This window comes from Rhea pennata, chromosome 7 (genome assembly GCF_028389875.1).
Source record: "Rhea pennata isolate bPtePen1 chromosome 7, bPtePen1.pri, whole genome shotgun sequence".
NCBI lineage: Eukaryota > Metazoa > Chordata > Aves > Rheiformes > Rheidae > Rhea > Rhea pennata.
In genome coordinates, this window is record NC_084669.1 from 33,214,119 (window position 1) to 33,234,581 (window position 20,463).

Below are 20,463 nucleotides of genomic sequence, written 5' to 3' on the forward strand. Positions count from 1 at the left end.
ACCAGCATGCAGCAATACAGGCATTGATCCTTATAAGCAATCTAATCATTAAGTGGAAAGCTCAACACAAATAGGAAGGAATATATTCTGCAAGATGGAAAAGCTTTTATATTTAGTGTAATTAGAGTATCATAAAACCTCAGCAAATGCTTTGTTGGGATCACCGGCTCAGTTGGACAAAATCCCTACCAGCATTCTACAAGCTTTCTGAGCCAGAGAATAATTAGCCATGTGGTAGGTTTGAGCACTCTGCCAGGAAAGCAGAGCAGAAGAAATATTATGACAAGTGACAAACATCTATCCCCCCCCCCCATTGTATTGCATGCAATGTACCCATGCATCATATGCACATACGCACCATGCACAAACAAATCAGCTGGCAACTTGCCAAAGTAGCAGCTCATTGACAAATCTTGGTTAAACAGCAAGCACATTCCTTAGGTCAGGTTTACAGGGAAAGTGCAAGACATCTTCTTATTGCCTAGAGTATACCCAATGCTTATACCCAGCTGGCCAAAAATTTGGAGCAGAAATTCAGACTCTGCTTCTGCTTACCCGGCCCCATACACTAACCACACTGAGTGATTAAATGCGAGTTCCTCAATGTTAAAATCTGTATCCTTCTTTCATGTTACACTGTCTGGCTACACAGGGCATGTCAAACATAGATAACATTTGTGCTGATGAGTGCTGAAAGTTAAATAGTCACAGTTTAAAAAAAAAGAAAATAAACTTCAAGTGAGTGCTGTATTACTGACAACGCCACCATCAGAAAATGCTTTCTCACTACAGATCTTCAGGGAGAAGGAAAACAAAACAAAAAATCTCATACACACATAACCCCAGTCTTGTCCCAAGGCTGCAGATGGTCCTCTAGTTTTTCTCTTGCAACAAAACTCCAGAGTATACAGCAGTTCCAGAAAGCACATCTCACACTTGCATTAGTATTTAGGGGTTCCCTACAACACTAGTGGGGAAAAGAACCAAGCTCTGCAAAGAGAAATGAAGCATTAACTTTCACTATCTACATTTTTTAGAAAGGGATACAGGGGTTTATAAAGGTAGCACTGTAGCTTACTTCATGAGGCCTCAAGTCTTACTTTTTCCTGGAAGTTGGAGGATCCTAGTAAAATAATTTTAAGTATTGCCTTCTTCTTACAGACTTCATATGAACAGACATTCGAACCCAACAATTACTTCATCATGGATTTTTACTGAAGAAAGAGAGAAGAATAGCATCAAGTAAAGTAAATTTTATCGTGGTCTACTCAATCACTACAACAGAGAACAAAAAACTCAAGCCAAAACGGAGGTTACTGTAATGTCAGTTACAAATAGACCCATGCCAACACTCATAATTAACTTGAAAATTTCTACCTGTTCCAGCAGCCTTTGAACCAGGGGCAGGGTTAATTAAATGTAAAGCTATTTCTTTAAATCTGTATGACTACCTTTCCATTCCAGATTAATTCTGATCACAGTCAGAGACATTTAAGAATATGGGAGGAAACAGTAAGACCTGCATCACGAACAATGAAACTTCTAACATTAAAACTTTCATATAAACATGAGCAGACAGTATCTGTATGGACTAGACCTTGTCCTGTGTTCAGTTGCCAGTTTTGGCAGACTGAGCTAAATGTTGGCAGAAGACACTCAAAAGCTCTGAAGATAGTCAACATACAGAAAAGGAAGATAGGAAAGACTAAAATTACTTTTTCTTCTCCCCTAGTCTCTACTGAATCTCTCTCACATCCAGAAATATGCAGGGAAAGTCTTCTACCAGAGGCCATGCTCCTGTGGTTCACTGCCCAAACTCCTGCAAGGTGACAGCCAAAAACGTTGGTTTCCACTCCAGAATTTATGGATCTACAGCTTTATGAAGGTCTTTTACATTTCATCTCAGTCATTTCCTCTATCAAATCTTAAGAATAAAGAGGTGGACTTCTTAAAGAAAATAGCTACCAACTCTGGATACTGCCATTACTATTCTCTGGTCATTTTATCACCTAAATACAAATACTACAACAGATCCTACGGTCTATCATCAAGAGGTGATGCAGTTATTCAGCTCCAGTGAGAGCCGCTACCATTCAGCACCTAAGAAGTCTGACTAGTCTCTGCATGACAACTCTGCACACACAAGGGAAGAGCCAATTTCACTTCTGCTGTATAGACTCTGCCATAGTACTAAGAATAAAGACAGGCATTATCTGGTGAGTAACTAAGGTGAGTATGGATAACAATAAACAAAGACTATGATCATGTTAAATATAAGTGTTCAACTTCTTTACATAGCCACTTTACTAAGAAATATCAAGACTGCATTTTTATTTCGACTACTGCAAGTTATTATATATAGCAGCAGTCACAACATTTTCTTTTATCCTTTGGTAAGCTAGACAGAATCAAAGTTTATGATTTCTGAGCTGTTCCACTATGATCATTTGAACAATATTTCCTTTATGAAGCTCTCTAATGTGTGGACACATTTTCAGGAATGCCAAACTTACAGCTACATTACACACAAAAATATGTAATATATGTATCAATGCTTTCCAAGGTCCTTAAACTTTAGTAGCCAGGTTCCTAAACTTCAGTTGCCAAAAAAAAAAAAAAAAATGGGAACTCCGAAGAGTATTGTATTCAACCTTAACTGACAAAAAAAGACCAAATGACTAGTACAGCTGCATTCACTAAATTTATTCCAGCAACAACTGTTACAGAAATATTATTTTTAAAGTGTGATTTATTTACACTAGCATTGAATTTTTCAAATACTGTTGCCTTTCATGCAGAAACATGGATAACTAACACTTATGCTAAACTGCCAAAATCTGCATCGTGTGGACTGGCACAAAAATAAGATGATAACATTTACATATGTTCAAGACTACTACTTCTGCTTCCATGGAACAAGATGAGTTGTATTCATTTTTGCTTTGTAGCTTGAATGTCATAGTCTGGCTAAAGGTACCATGCAGCTGACTAAAATTACCTTACTTTAGACTCCTCCATTACAATACACTGGCTTTATTTTAACATAGCAAAGGCAGGGTATAATAAACATTAATGACAGAATACTTAACCTTTAAGTAATTTGCTTGTGTGATTTATGAGCATCTTTATGTGTACTTCATTTATATTATATATATATATATATATATATATTTAGCCATTATAGATTTAAAAAGTCTTTATAAAAACAGATTGAATTTAAGATTCCCTGCAATGCGTAAACTTATCAAGAACCATATTTAGTCTATTTTCTTTCCTTCCCTCTCTTGAGCTTAGTATGAGGTTAATGATCTTTTTATGCTTATTTTCAAGCTATAGATTAATACCGAATATAGTACTTTCTTTTGTTCTGATTTGATCAAGAGAATATTCTTCTGAAACAACACGTTCTTTTACAAGTTATTTGAGACAGTGGACAGACAGGAGAAAAAAGACTGCAGAAAAGAGAGATACCTCAGAGTGGCCATGTTTCAAACTACATTATTTTGTACAAATGCCTCTTAAGTGATTAAGCACTTTTGAGTCACTTTAAGTTGCATGTTGTTACCTACTTGTATCACTGTAGCAAGCAATTCTAAACTGCTTATAGCGATCTGGCATGGTTTATTTGCAGAACAAAGAACACTTCACTTTGAGAACCAATTGGCCAAAAAAAAAAAGTGGGGGATTTTATTCTGTAAAGTCAAAGCTGTCACAATGAAGCTATACTAGCATATCAAAAGAAATATAACACAACCATTAAAACAGGGAGAGAAAGCTGCATAGACAAGCAAAAAAATTAAAGCTGCACACCAGCACATGGTGCAAAAGATTTAAAATCCTGATCATACTGAAGTAAGAGTGCTTTTCTCTCCAATTCCAAGATTAGTATTTCGCATTCTGCATGTTAGAGACTTCTTCACTTTACTTAAGGAATCCAAACTTTGAAAAAAAAATGTCTGCGGTGAAAGTACATTTAGGAACATGGTCATGACTACAGAGATGTATTGTAAACTGAGAAGGGTCTCAGAGCTAGCACCAAAGGCTAAGTGTTTTAAGTATCAATATATGACAAAGTATGCAGCTATACTATGTGACCACTTGGCCTTGGTTGTTATGGAGAGGAAAGCTGTATGCTTTAAGCCTTTTGAGTAGCATGAACAGAAACATGATGTTATTTATAGAACTATTGAATAAAAGCAAATTGGTGCAAATAGTGCTGTTATAAGAAAGTGCTCAAAAAAGGTTTCCCAAATTAGTCTCATAGGTTTTTGAAATCTTAATGTTCACAGCTAAGTGTTTGTTTCTCATCATTACATTTTTTCTGTTTTCTTACAATTTCCTTTAAGGTAACAATCACATGCTGACTCAGGAAAGTAAAAATCCCATGCAAAGTAAGCTTTCCCTGAAAATTAGTTTTCTTTTAAGTAAAATGAGGTGACTTTGCCAGGAGCTGCCAGAAATTAGCACTTGAGAGTAAGTCACCTAACTCCCCAGTCTGTTACTAACTCTGTAATGCAATGAACTGTGCAGTGCACACAACATCACATGGCAGGTTAGGGGCCTAGGGCCAGAGACTATGAGGGACCCAGAAGTAGACATGACCGATACAAATGTAGGCACAGGCAGCAGACAAGTCTAAGCAGGATCTCCAAGAATAATCCTTGTCCATAACTTCCTTATCCAAAATAAGTCATTGAAAGGAACCTGCTTCAAGTACCCATATCACATTCGCATAGATTTAAATTGTCAATATTCATTTCTTCCCACTGTTGGAAAGAGAAAAAAAAAGAAAAAACACTCCCTCCTGAATGTAACTGCCTGATAGTGATCCTAGTTGTTTAACATAATCCTTACAAGTTTTTTTTTTTAAAAAAAAGGAAAAGCACAAGACAGCAAGCAATTACAAGTGCTTCCATTTTACGTTATACATCTTGCACATCCTCTAGTATTCCTCATTTTAAAAGTCCTCAACTTCAAGTGGTAATCCCTCAACCAACAATCAATATATTGATAAACACACTAACTGGATTTAAGCATATGGCCATCAGATGTACTGACATTCAAATTATGAATCACAACTCATAACTATCATCAAAACTGGGGGCTGAATTATTGTCCAGGCAAGACACATATTTGGAAGAGCAATTACAACAGTCACAAAATTCTACTGTCATCTCCCACACTAGCCCAAAGGGCCGATATGCACCACAAGCTGCTGATGGTGATGGAGAGGGGCAGGAGGAATGTTAACAATCTTCCCCTTTTGACCTGCATCAAGACAAAGATCACAATGAAGCTTTACAAGAATGGAGCCGGCTGAAAGAAACACAGGCCACCCACAGAAGAGTGCTCTGAACCAGCACAAACTGACACATGGGTTTTGGGGTGTGTTTGGTGGGGTTTTTTGACTAGTTTGATTAATGACCCAAACGGAACAGTAGACTATATATCTGATTTTTATGCTAGAATCATTTCTGGTTTTCATGAGACTGAGACTTAAACAGCTTCACTTATAACTTATTGACCTTCCTATTGCCAGATTCAGACATTTCCATCTACTAAACCAAACTCAGGTAAACACATTACTCATACTGTTCATATCTTTCCAGAAAGGGAGCTTCCAACCTGTTTTCCCTAGAAAACAGGATTAGATCCTAGATGAGGAGCCAAAGCTCATTGGAAAGTTTACATTACTCTTCAGACTTGTCACATTATTTCAGAATAATTTAGCTTCCTACCTCTTACACTCAAGTTTAACACCATGATTACTTATGAAACAATATATTAAAATCACAGAGGAAATTTCAAATGTATTTATGTAATACATGGTTTCATGGCTGAAGAAAATAACAAAGCACTTCTCCCCAACTACATCCCAACTCCTCAACCACAAACAAAACTGCTTTTCAAACTGTGCTGTAAGTCGTATCACTAAAATGAATAAAGTTAAAAATAAAACAAGAAACACATGCACAATATTTAACCTTTATCAGTATAATAAGGAAAAACAGTAACTTCAGAAATAAGAGCAACTCACTGAATTAAAGTCCTTTCAGAAAATGGGATCAGAGGGAAGGAAGACAATGTGGACATTTGTTAGCAAGGGTTCCAAGGATCAACAGGGCAGAGAAGATCTTGTGCACCACAAAACAAAACAAACAGAAAAGACAAATGTTATAGCAGAGAACTTTAAGGCACTGAAGCTCCATGTTCAGGTCCTTCAGTTTCCAACATTAGCCACAGGTTGAGTGCTGGGAATTACACATGCTCCTGCATATAAAGCTAAGCACCTGCACTTCTACAGTTCCACATGCCTAATCTTTAGGAGGCAGATATCATTTAGGAAGTTCTCACCTTTTTTTGTTCCTTGCAACTTGCTCCACACTCCCAGAGGCTCTTACCCCACAGGAGAGGAGAATTTTTTTCATGCCTTTGCAAACTCATGATCTGTGAAAGTGATCTGGCTTCTCAGGCACATGCATATGTGCTCTCCCCACAGCATTCACTAAAACAGGAACAAGCAGAATCAAGGCACACAGAGAAAGGAAATTGGCTCTGCCATCAGCAGTTCTAAACATTGAATCACACTTGCAGATCATTCACCTACAAAATGGGGTCATGTCTGTTGCACAACAAGTCATTACTTGTGAAAATGAAAGTCACAGAAGGGGCAAGTCCATGCTTTGAAACACGTTGGGTTTGTTCCCCTCCATTTGTCAGGCTACAAGTATAGTGCCCTAAGAATCTGGGCTGAATTCCCCAAGTAAATAAGGTAATGAAGACTTATGACGCTCCGAAGGAAAAAGTCAGCTTCTAGAGTCATTTATTCAATAGTGTCAGTGTGATAAGGCAAGGCACATCACTAAAGAGACTGTGGTTAAATAAGGCAAACTGCCTATGCTAGTGCAGTCAAAACAGTAGCTGCTCCACGTTGCACTGGACACTGAAAGCTAGAATCCTGGAAATGCTGGTCCAGATTAAAAATTATATATATTTATGGCTAGATATTCAGAAGCCATGTAAGTACATAACTTTTCCTAAATTGAAAACCACAAAGCTAGTCACTTAACAGCTTTATGCCTAAGTCTCCAACAGCTTTAAGAAAACTCCAAATGCACTTAATGTTCTCAGTTGAAAGGCGTTTACAAGCTTAAGAACATCTTCCATCTTTGACTTCTGTTACCTCATCACTTTCCTGAACTTAAAGGCAACCTTCTCCAGAGTTTGGGTGATATATAGCAGTTTATGTACCTCAGATGTTACACAAAGGAGTCAAATGAGCAGACATATGAGGCAACAACACCATTACAATGTGCCTTAAATCTAATTTTTGATGAAAGGCAGTCATCTAAAGAAATGACTCAGAATATCTCAAAAAAAGTCACCAGTAATAAAATGAAAAACCCTATATAATTTTACTCATTCTTTTCAAATAAATACATGCTGAACTTGTTTTAAAAATGTCTCAAAATGTTTTATTTTACAAAGAGGAGCACCGAGGTCACTGGAAGATAAGAAATAAATAATTTTAAGTTTTGAAAATACATTATGAAATATATTCATCCCAAGAGTTTTTCCTCAAGCAAAGGTTATTTGCTCACATCACTACTAATATTTCTGGTTTTGGAAAGGTAATGATACCTCCCCTTCCTTGGTACCCATCATATGGATATGTTACTCTTTTTTTTTTTTTTTTTTTTTTTTTTTTTTTTTTTAAGTATTACAAGATATTTCTACCTATAATTTGATAATTCTTTCTTAGAAATTGTTGTTTCTCTCTGAAAGCCATATTGATTCTTAAAGCAGAAGGGCTACTCACCTTTTATGTTAAGTATTTACTCTTTTATTATATCCCAAGGCTATAATTTAAAGAGGATACTAAGGTCAATTGGCCTCAAATACTTTCTCCTCCCAACAGCCTTTTTCACTCATTTGCAAGATTCATTCTTTGCCTCTTCACCCAGCTGCAAAACTTCATGCATAATCCCCAAAGTCTTCCTAAAATGGTCAGTCCTGCAACACTGAAGCAAAGCATCCTGTTTCTTGAGACTTCTGCACATCACAAACAAAGCTCCAGATTCAGGTGTAAAGTGAAGAAATAAGCTAGACTTCCAACCACCCAAATAAACCATGCCCTATAAGAAATATCTGTAGCTTTGCTTCTCCCCCTCCACTCCTCCCATCAGCCTTGCTTTCCTACAAGCTGACTTTTGTGTATTTCAATACCTGTTGTGTGCTTGCGTACAGAACAGACATCTCAGTAGGAAAAGGAAAAGCTAAAACTAATTATCAGTTTTTCAGTTTCATCAGATCTCAGCTGCAATCAGGAGATCTTCACACAGTAAGCCTAGTAATATCAGCAGGAAGTTTCTTTGAACCAGTTCTAAAGCTAAACAGGTGTTTTGAGGAAACATACTTGCACAGAGATTGCTCTGTTGCTCCAGGCTGCACCAAGCTATTAAAGTGACAGAATTGACAATGAAATTACAGGGTGGGAAAGAAGGGGAAACAAAGCCACACACAATCCCCCAAAACAGAGGGCAAAACAAAAAAAAGCAGATAACCTTTTAAAGGTGAGAGGCATACAATAAAAATCTACAAAACATTAAGACAAAAAGGAAAGTTTTAGGGATCTTTTTTCTTCCTAGAATGAAAATGATGTTTCCCACAACACAGAATACCATCAAAAGATTTCCATAACTTTCAAATTGAGAAGAAAAATAGAGACAGATGCCTAAGGAGTTTCCTAATACTACATAATTTCTCACTGACTGCATAATCTATGAACTCAAAGCAAGAAGTAGAAATTGTGACCCCACAAAAAGCAGGACAACTTATGTAGTTGTAAAACCCTGTCCTAATAACCAACAGCATTTATAACTCTCACTGTCATGCAAGTTAAAGGACTCATATTCCTTTAAAAACAACAAAAAAAAAACTTAATGTAGTGCTAGCATTATGCAAAGATAAATGCATAAAACTAACTTTCTTAAAAACACATTTACGTCCATCTGAAAATGACCTCTATTAGGATTGCTTTAGAAATACCATCCAACATAGATGTTTTACCGTAGAGGCTTTAAAATCTAGAGTGAAGTCTCTGAAGAGTTTCAGTAAGAATCAAACTCTCATAAGATGGACATACATGATCAACTATTCTGTCACTGAAGGATATTAATTTAGTGACTCCTACTGAAAGAAGCTGCCACCACAACCTATTTAAAATAATAACATGCAGAAGATCAGTGTAAAAGCTTAGCCAGCTTTTGCTTTACCACCAACACAGTAAGGCAGATGGAAAAAAAAAAAATCAGCTAATGAATCCTCCTGACCACAGCTACACAGAAGTTTTCTTTAGCCCATATTTTTAAGTCACAAGATAGAATCAGTATCCTATACAGATTAACATCATGATGCACAGATCAGATACTATATGGAAACTTGGAGAAATTTCTCCTTTTCAGAGCACCATCCTAACTATGTCCTTAGGGAATAACTTCCTGAATCTGCTAGAAACTACTTCATTATAAAAAGAGATTAAAAGAAAGACTGTACCTTTCTCTCTGCCACATATCACTGGAAACTGAAGTTTTAAATTGATCAAATGAAACAAATTACAGTGTTAATAAATATCTAATGCTAAAAAAAAAAAAAAAAAAATTGTAGGTTGCTACCGGGGAACAGGAGAGAACAGCTACTACCTCCTCTAAAACTAAACTGGATGGTTTTGTTCAAGACGCTAATAAGATCTCGCAAGATTTTAAAAGTACACAATCATTACATGAAAAACAGAGGTAGAGACTGACACAAGCAGTGCAAGGCTCCTCAGAATTTTACCATAATAATTATCAATGTTTTAATAAAGCAATTTTCTTTGCTGTTCTCATCATCTTACCCACTTTTGTCATCACATATAACGCTTCTCTACACACAGTCATAGACCCTGCCAATGACAGCAAAAAATATACAGTGCAAGCAACTATCATTTTCCATGTATTTCAGGTGGATGTTTATATAATTTAACTGTTCAGACTAAAAGCTATCAGCACCAATACCAGGCAGTACCTTCAAGTTATCAAAGGACTAGTGAAGTTCTAACGTTTCTGAAGTACTAATTTCTCCACTGAAGAGAGAACAGGGTTTGCAGTCTCTTCATTATTTTGACATTCTCAGCACTACTGAAGATAGAAATTATTTGCCTGGGAAAGAAGAATGTGACATCATTTAATTTACAATTTTTGCCTATTTTTCCCATTTTTGGGGGAAAGAAAGAAAGAAAGAAAAGGAATGGAAACCCAAACTAATGTTATCACATTAAGAAAAAAAAGAAGAAAGAATTGAAACTATCTTGAAATATTTCTTTTGAAAAACTCCAACTTCGACATTCTGATTTTTCTTCTTGAACATTTGAGCATAATAAATACTTAGCATTAGATACTTTAGAATTTGAGCATAAAACTCAGAAGCATTTGTTAGTACCCTCATGGCCCCAGGTTCTATGCCACTCAGCTTCTTCCATAGAAGCAAGGAATTAGTTAAGCACCATGAGCTGTTTTTTTTTTTTAATATATATATGTGTGTGTATATATATATATATATATATATATATACACACACACACACACACACACACAGAACTCCCTTAAAGAGATGAAGGAATTTTGCCTGATTAAAGATTGCAAAACCAAACTTTTTCTCAGAATTAAAGCAACATACCAGGCCTTATTTTGTCATCCACGTATCAAAAAACTGCAAGTGCCATTGTCAACAGATTAACATGAAATCTAATATATGGAGCAATATTCTCACTGTAGACACCACACTGGCAAAAACAACCTTTGAGAATTCAACAAATAGATTATTACATTACCAATTTTCACTGTCTAAAGAGCCCAGAATATACAATTTCCAAGATAAATTTTGAGAAAATGTCAGAAGAGAAGGCAAAAAACCTGGAGTAGAAAGAAAAGCAAGGTTAAACTGATAAAAACGCATGATAGACCAGAATGGACAGCACTGACAGAAAACTACCTATGCCAAGCATTTATCTGAAATTGAAACTCAGGTAGTCTGACCTGCAGACCAAAGACAAATGGTAGTTTTCAAACTAAAAAGAAATCCTCCTCAGTGTTTCCAATGACAGAAAACATTTAAAGTTTATTATTGTTTTCCACAGCAACAATATGTCTTTAACTGAGGTCACAGATTTGGAAGGTTTGATACAAGTTTTCAATTTTAAGAGCAAAATATATTATGTGAGAATACCACAGCTTTCATATTTAAATAGAGTTGATGTTTTCCCTGCCATACACAAGAATAAGACTACTGTCCCCTCTCTTTTCCAAGAATGCCTTTTAAATTACATTGCAGACAAGTATTAAAAAAAAAACTTTCACTTCTAAAATTTAAAACCTCCTGCAAGCTTTAGTCAATCTGCAAGCTTACTAAGTACTATAAATTTCCCAAATATAAACACTACAGGACAAAAACAGCACTGTCAGTGACCTACAGGCATAGTTAACTTCCTCTAAGAAGTTGAATTTTAACAGTATTCATAATGTTGACACTCAGAACTGCAACAATAGAAGAACTAGAAGTAAAGAAGTAAACCATACTCTACTCTTGCTATTGCTGTTAAAAATATATACTTCTGAACAAAGTTTTAGAATACTTTAAAAAAATAAGGAATAGTCATCCTAATTATTACCAGCTAAGCAGTCCAGTAATACAAGAATATTTTTAATAGCAAGTTGTTTTCTCTCTGCAGAGTTTAGAAGTTATCTTAGAACAAAACTGGGAATAGAGTTTAGAAAAAAGGAAAATACTTATCCACAAGTAAGTATGTATGTGAATTTGCTGATTACAGTACGGCATTAAAAGATAATATACTTGATTACCTTAATAAAAGCTTATGAACAATAAACTAAAATTTAGAGAGGATGGGCAAGGTGGTAATTCTTCCATTAAAAAAAAAAAAAAAAAAAAAAAACCTTCTCTGGTGAGCATGTACCAGCACAATATCACTCTGCAACAGAAATCAGGAGATGAACACTAGCAAAATCCCATAGAAAATATTTAGGCAGAGTGAGATTCACAATAGCAGAGAAGATTCTCCTAGCAGCTCATTAAAAATACCAATGCTATTTCAAAGCCCATCCTCATTTCTAATGCTGGCCATTAAAAAATTCTTCAGATTGATACAGCTTTCATACTCAGGGAAAGGGAGGAGATCAACAGATAAGGGCCTGACCCAAAACTCTTCTGAAACCAGTGGAAAATCTTGGGTGCAGAAGGATGTGAGGTTGCAGAACTAGACCCCACACAAGGACAAAGCAGAGACTCCCAAATTCTTCTAGGGCTACTCCAAGGCCAAGATGGAACGTACTCCACTTAGAGACAAAATTGTCATCTTCTTTAAAAGCCTCAGTGCTCCAACCCTTTAAACATAGCCTAGATCATGAACCTTTCAGAATAAGTTTGGAAGCTGCCTGCTTTGAGAAAATCTGACAAGTCACATTTAACCTATATATCCACAAGCCAGATAAAAAGAAATGAAGTAAAATATATCTTGCATAGTGACAATGCAGTAAGTTCTGTCTTCACTTTCTAGGAGTTCTCATTCAGCAAATGTAGGACTCAAAACACAGAAGTCACAGGCAAGGGGAATAGCAGCCTGCTGAGATGGAACTTAGACTTGGAGCACTTCAAAAGCAAAGTCTAGTCCACTGCTCCTCTCAGGGCTGTTATTTTACAGTTCATTTTTAAGCCTGAATGCTCACAAAATTTAGAGGGAGAAACACGAAAGACTAATAATCTACGATAAAAAAAAAGAAAAAAAAAGAAAAACACACAGAGAAGATGGGATGCTAAGTGCATCAACTGATAGCAAAAACACAGTTAAAAGCAAGATGGTTTAATGGTTAAAAAAGACACCTTTATTAAAAAAGAAAAAAGGAAAAGAGTAAAATAAAGTAAAAATGGGAGTGGGGAGGGAAACAGAGGCTAAAGCTTATTCACCCTTAATTAACTATAGTTTAAATCTTACAGTTTTCAGTTTTAGTTTCAAAAGTTCTGAGCACATAGCCTTTAAAAAAAAATCGCATTTATCCTGCTTTCTCAATCGGTTAAAAACGACTTTTCCAGGAGAAAAAAAAAAAGTGTTATTTAGCTTATCAGACATTATGAAACACACAGAAACGTGTTTTCTTTCTACTCTAAGGACACTAGTCTTCGCAGTTGAGACTGCTTACACCGTCCGCGCTCAGCTGGAAGAGCGGCAGAGCCGTCTGCTTCATCGAGGCACAAGGCAGCATTTCTTAGAGCAGTGCACACAAATGGGCACGGTCACGACACAAGCTGCACCCAACGCTGACGGGGAGGGACTCTGGAGAATCTCCCCGGCATCGCGTGCGTGTTTAAGCGGAGCCTTCCACAGCACTTCACCTTCCCAGCCGCGGAAGCGGTCCGCATTTTAACCCTCTTGCTACTGACACCCTCCCGTGTCACCCTCGTACCGGTATTCATACACGTACCCTTATTCACGCTATACACTCGGGAGAGCCCGGCGTGAGCCAGCGGCAACCTGCCTGCGCGGTCACTCCGGGGACGGGTCCCGCGGCTGGATCCGCGGCCAGCTGCCAGGCGAGGACGAAAGCGTTTCGGGCAGCGGCATCTCCACCCCGCGGCCACGCTGCCGTTTCGCGGCTTGCGCGCCGAACGCGGCCCAGAGAACCACGCACGACACGACACGACACGCTCCCGCTGCCTTCGCACCTGAAGGGTGCGGGCGGCGGGCGCTCGCGCAGGCGGCGACCGTTAACGGCCGCGGCGGCGCGAGCCGGGCTGCGCGCGCGGCGGGTCGGTTGGGTTGAGGGCGGGGGGGGGGGGGGGGGCACCGCTAACGGCCGGGCGGCCGCGCGCGCGCTCACCTGCTCCGCGCCGCGCCGTCCCGCGGGGGCGGCCGGGCACCCCGAGGAGGAGGAGGAGGAGGCGGAGGCCATGTTGCGGCGCGTCCGGGCGCTGCTCCCACCTCGGCGAGCGCGGGGCAGCGCCGCGGCGCGCTCAGCCCGCGGCGGGGCGGGCCGGGGCGGGCCTGCCCCTCAGGTGGGGCCGGGCCGCGCCGCCGGTGCCGCTCCTCCCGCGGCAGGGGGCGGGCGGGCGGGCCGCCGCTGCCGCCCCGGCCGGCCGTCCCCTCCCGCTGGCGGGCAGCGAGGTGGCCCCGGCGGCGGCGTTGCCTTGGGCTCCCCCCTGCCCGGAACCAGGTGCTTTATTACGGAGCTAAAAGCCCCGTTTTCCTCCCTAAAATGGCAGGCGGGCGCGGGGCGGCACCCGGGGCACCTGCGGCGCCGCGCCGGAGCTCCGGCCGCCAGGCAGGGCCTGCTCGCGGGGTGCCGCTTCAGGGAGGGAGCCCGCGCCGGGTGTCCTGTCCTCCTTCCTTGCTTTTTTAAAAACTTAAATGGCCTAACTTGGTGCCAAAATACCCCTTTCCACAGTTAAACGCTAGCAGTTGTTTTTCCACAATGAGTAGTACGGTGCTAACACACTTACTTTAACACAAACTCCAAATGCCTGCGCTTGATCCCGTGTGAAGCCATCTGGAGGGTTTTGGTTTGGGGGTATTTTTTTGTTTTGCTTGTTTGTTTTTTTTTTTCCCTTTCCAAACAAGGCTGAAGACTGAAAAGCGTAAAGCACCCAAATGAGCCGTGTTGATTAAAACAGCTCTGTTTGTAGTTTGTTGGTGGTGTTTATGCTTTGTAAATGCCTAGTAAAGTATTCTAAATTGGTCTTATTAAAGTTTTATTGTATCGCAGTTTTTAAAGTTGTGAAAAGTATTATGCGAGTTATTAATGTTATTTTAGTTTGAATTTAAACATCTATATCCCATCTTCTACATATTTTTTCCTTTCAAAAGCCTTGTTCTGAGGCTTTCTAAACACCAATTTATTAGAACTTAATACAAAAATTAGCAGAGGTTAAACAAAATATATTTTATTAAGCCCTAACTTACCTGTTACACAATTAACATTGTGGCTAACAGCTTAATCCTCTGACTTTCTGCTATCACTGGCCTTGTGAACGCAATGTACGAAGTGAATACCCAAATACGTAAGCTGACTATAGGTGTTCACGTCTTTAAGGTACTGTCTAACTAATTGCTTGTCACTCTTTCTGTGAAGTGCGTGCATTTGTTCTTTGTGTATAGAGCCAAAATAAAAGTGTTTAACCAGACACTTGGGGTGTGTCTGATGCGGAGAAGTTTATCCTTGACCACTGACTGGCATGGTTGGACTGGTATGGAGTGCAAGTGTGCTAGTTCATCAGACTAAGTTTACATCCCAGCCTGGGACAACTGTTGAGGTCTCAAGATTGTTATTTAATTTCCATCTGTCTCACAAAAACACTGTGAGCAGTACTTCTCTTTCTTGAGAATAAGGATCAATTTTCCCCAGAATGTCTTTTTCCCTCTTATTTTGGATGTGACTCATTTCCTCAGCCCACTCAGGGAACTGGGAGGCAGGGGAGGAAAGGAAATGGGGAGAAAAGATCACAATATCCACATTGGCTGAAAGAAAAATTCATGTTTATGGACGCTGTTCATGTTTACTGATGAGAGAGGTACTATCATTGGCAGTAGCAATTTGCAGCTCTGAGGTGGAGCCATACACTATTTTTATAGTGCCTTGCATACCACTAGTCATCACTGTGTACCACCTCTCACCACTCTTTGGAAATAAAAATTGTAAAGATTAAAATAGAATTTTCAATTTGTAAAAGAAAATAGTAATTTAAGGAAAAGGTCGTTTTTACTGTTAGGGAGAAGTAATACTGCTACTTACACAGTTGATTAGGAGGACAATTTTTTAACCAATTCAAGTGTGACGTGTACATCTAAATCTGATGCATTTCCACAGAACTGCATACCTCACTTGTCTCAACTGCATTCTTATCTGCAGGAGTACACCTTCATTCTTGGCAGCTGGAATGATACCTTGAGGGAAGAAAAAGAACTTCCTTTACTTCAAGAAAGATTTCGAGACAGACTTTGCTGAATGAGGTTTGGAATTTAAATGTGCTATAGCAGGGCATTTGATCTGACATAGCATAGTAACAGGTGGTTGTCATAAGATGAAAAGGGATAAATGGATAAGGAGTGCAGAGAAAAACTAAGCTTGCAGTAAATAATATGGAAAAAGTTATTTGTTGAAATGAATTAACTATATTAGCAAAAAACTTTAAGCTAGTGTAACCATCTCTACATGAGGCAGATTTGCTGATAGAGTTACATAGCTATAGCTATATTAGCAGTGCCTTAAATTTGGACAAGACCAAAGGGAATGGGATTTGAGATCTTCTCACTCAGCTGGAGGACCCTGTTAATAAGCTTCCCTCAATTTTGCCTCACAGAAACAATCTCACTGAAGTCACGGGGAACTGCTTGCATGAATCAGGGCTGAGAACTGAGTTCCAAGTATGCAACTTTAAATACAACCTCTCCTACTTCTAAACAGCAATTAAAAAGCACTTTATTGGGTTTTGCCATTTTTATTCTTTGCATGTAAGACATCTGAAACACACAAAGTAAAATTAGGAAGCAGCTACCTTTTCCTTAGGCTATATTTTACAGGCATCAGGGGTGAAAGTTTTGCCCAACTGAAGTTAATGGGAGTTTTGCCAATGACTGGTGAAGCCTGGATATTTGCCAAGATGTTCTAGAGAAACAAAAGGCTTTTTTCTTCTGGCTTGGTATATATGCCCTGTTCACCTTTCTCTTTTAATTATATTTATTAAAAAACTTTCCAGGTTGGATGTTTGTAGATACTTTATTAGAGGTTTGTATCCAGCCAAGAATATATTGCACACTATAAAGGAACAGCCTCAGCGACAGTGAAGCATTCCCTGCTGTGGAATAACAGTTTGGCAAAGCCAGAATTGAGAAAATGTTTTAACATTTGAGTTGGGGACTGCACATGTTTTAGCTCCGGGAGGCCAACCTCAATGCCAGGGACGCTTTGCATTCCTCTGTTGACTCCCACAAACTCCCTGCACTCTCATCACTGGTGATATCCCCACAGCAGAGGTTAATTCCTGGTTCTGTAAAAGTTCATGGCAAAACTTCCACTGATTTCAAATTCAGTCAAGGTTCCACCAGGAAGATACAAGCATATGAAGAAAGAGCAAATTAAGATTTCCTTCTGTGTACAATTCAATTATTTGAAATTAAGACATTGTCTGCGATATTTTCATTGATGTTATGACACCACTTTGAGGATAGGGGATAAAGTGGTTTAGTGCATGCTATTCACTGTTCTATGAGAATAATACTTAAAAATCATTTGAGCTTAGATTCAAGCACTTTAGATGCATTTTGAATGCTTATATTAATGCTTTAAGGACATGGTGACAACTTAGTTCTTTTCTCTTAGCAGCTTCCATCCTTTTTGCCTTGTTTTCAAACACTTCTTGGGAGTTTTGTCTCCCTTCTGGCATCCTGTCAAAATGCTAATATAGGAGCATGAGCAACTCCCTATGTTGCTTCATAGTGGGAACTGTGCTGCGTAACAAGGGGCATTTAACAGGTTAAATCATAGAATCGGTAGGGTTGGAAGGGACCTCTGGAGATCATCTAGCCCAACCCCCCTGCTCAAGTAGGGTCACCTAGAGCATGGTAGATAGGGTTGCATCCAGGCGAGCTTTGAATACCTCCAGAGAAGGAGACTCCACAACCTCTCCGGGCAACCTGTCCCAGTGCTCCGTCACTCTCACAGTGAAGAAATTCCCCTGCACGTTCAGGCGGAACTGCCTGTGGTTCATTTTCTGCCCATTGCCTCTTGTCCTGTCACACGGGACAACGGAAAAGAGTTTGTCCCCGTCCCCCTGACACCCTCCCTTCAGGTACCTGAGCTAAGCATTAAAAAGTTATCAGCCCGTTAATATTATCTTGCTTTCCTAAATATTACCAAGTCCCTCCTATTGCATTTTTCATTATGTTATACTAACAAAATACCCATTTATTTTTAATAAATATTAAAAGGAGTCAATGTTTGTATTTAGCTGAGTACAGTAAAAACAATCTATTTTAGATACACTAATTAGTATTCACAAATGAGTCAACCTTTTTTAATCACATCATTATCTAAATAACAGAATACACATTCTCTCTTCTTTACAGTGATGTTTTTGCTGAGGCGAATGTACTTAATATACAAAAGACAAGACTATATTGACTCTTGCAGCTGCCCTCAGAATAGGAGTTGTTCGGAGTATTACACTGGATTCTTAGCCGTGAATGCAACTGTAATACTATAATCCAAGATTGTAGGTCTGACCCTATATTCCTTGCACAAATAACATTTCAGTTCAAGCCAGTAGAAATCTTAGATGCAGCAGTTTTAATATACATGGCCTTTTCTTATTTATGTAAATAAAATGGTAATAAGTGTTATATTGTCAAGGTAGAACTAGATTTTTATGCTGTTTGAGATTTTGGTTGTTTTCCATATGAATTCATGTTTTGCTTTAAATAGGAGAAACAGTCCTTGGGATCCTTAGAATCCTGCAGGACAATCCTTAGAAATTCCAAAATCTGTATTTCTCTGGCCTTTAATGACTAAGTTGTCAGCAAGCTTAATGCTACTTTTCCTTCACATACAAAGATAAATCTCTCCATGCACAAAAGTAAATGTAAATATAGATGTATGAGTTGTATGCATTTGTCTCAAGCACTATTATTGGCCACTGATTGTCTAAAGTAATAATAAGGTAAGCACCAGTCAAAAAGGAGCCACGATATGTATTCTAAGGTGTTCAAAAAGTGATGATAAGCAGACATCAGAGAGAGAAAAAAACATGAAGTATGCAGAACTATCAAACTGATAGTTGGCAAAATAATTTTACAACAGGTCTACACTTTAGTGTACTTTGTCTTCTAAGTAAGTTAGCTGGGACTTACTTTCATACAGATACGGAGAGACAGAGAGCACGGAGAGTGCGGTTATTACGCACGTAGCACCTGTAACAACATTAGCAAAGTTATGCAGTGCACAGTGTTGTTAAGCGACAAGGACAAGCTGAAATTAGTGTAAGCTGCCTTAAATCCACACCGACTGTCACGGCCACTATGTACTCTTAACATATGTCTGAGGCGAAGCAACCTCCCATTCTTCAAGGGAACCACCTCACACGTAGGCATTGTCTGTGCACACTGCTAAAAGGTGCTGGTACAGAGCTGCTAGTTCACTGAACAGGGAGACCGTGGCAAAATTATTCCCCTGAGCTGATTAGCTGGTGGTTAAGCCAGCACAGTCTGTGCACTGAGGCAGGATCACAAGAGCAGATAAGCAGGCAGGGGCAGTTACGCTGGGTAATAGCTATCGGGTCGGTGTTAAAGCCATTCAGATCCTTGTCTTTTCCAAGGAGTGCTGAGCAATGGCACAGAAAATCCTCCACTTCTTGCCTCGTGGAGAAAGAGGCATGGGGCCCTAGCTGGTGGCTTGGCCTCCCGTGAGGAGGAGCTGGAGGGCAGCTGCCGGGCAGCCGGGACGCTGCTGCGCTGCACCACGCGGCACCAAAATCACTAGGGACGGTCAGAAGGCAGCCAGGACCCCGCTCCCCAGGAGCACCGCGGCAGGGAGCAGGCTGCCGTCCTCGCTCGGGGCTCCGCGGCGCATGGCGAGGGCTCCGGGATGCGTGCCGCCTCCAGGGCCCTCCTCCTGGGAGCGGGGGCTAGAGCCCCTGGGATGCGCTCAGCGTGCTCGCCGCGTCCACCCGCCCCTGCCGGTCCCGCCTCACCTGACGCTGGCTTGTGGACCTCTTGCCTTTTATATGAAACAAATGGGTACGATGCTCTTTTATAAGATAATCATTCTATATTTAGCATCTATCCAGAATATGTACAGAGAGTAATGTTCTCAAAGAGTTTGAAAACTCGGGGAACATTCAGTGAGGGAGTGAACTCGATGGAGAAAAATTTGCGACTTTGTTTTTAAATTAAAACTGGTTTAAAACAGGGAAAAAGAAAATGCCACTTTTAACAAATTCCAGCTGTCTGAAAAGTGAGATGACTTTTCCATTGAAAATGTCTGTTTTTTCATCCAAGAACTTTGAAGTGTAAAATGCCTCATCAAGCATAGGATCTGTTTTCTCTGTACTGTATAGTTTAAAGACATCCTGTAAGCGTATTCAATACTTGCAGACACAGTGTATGTTGTATATAATCTGCATATAACTTATTTTATGTTAATTCATAGTGCTAAATAGTAATCGCAGTGCTAAAAATTAACAAAGTTAACTAAGGTTACGGTGCGGCTGAGGTTTCCCAGACACGTTTTCTTTTTATCTGATGAGAAAGGCAGACTTTGGCCCCCTCGCTAAGATTTCCTGACAACTGGCGCTCCGGGTGAGCGGGTGACAGTAGCTCTGACGGTGCTGCTGGGTGCATAGGAAACCCCCTCCAGGCTGTCCGCG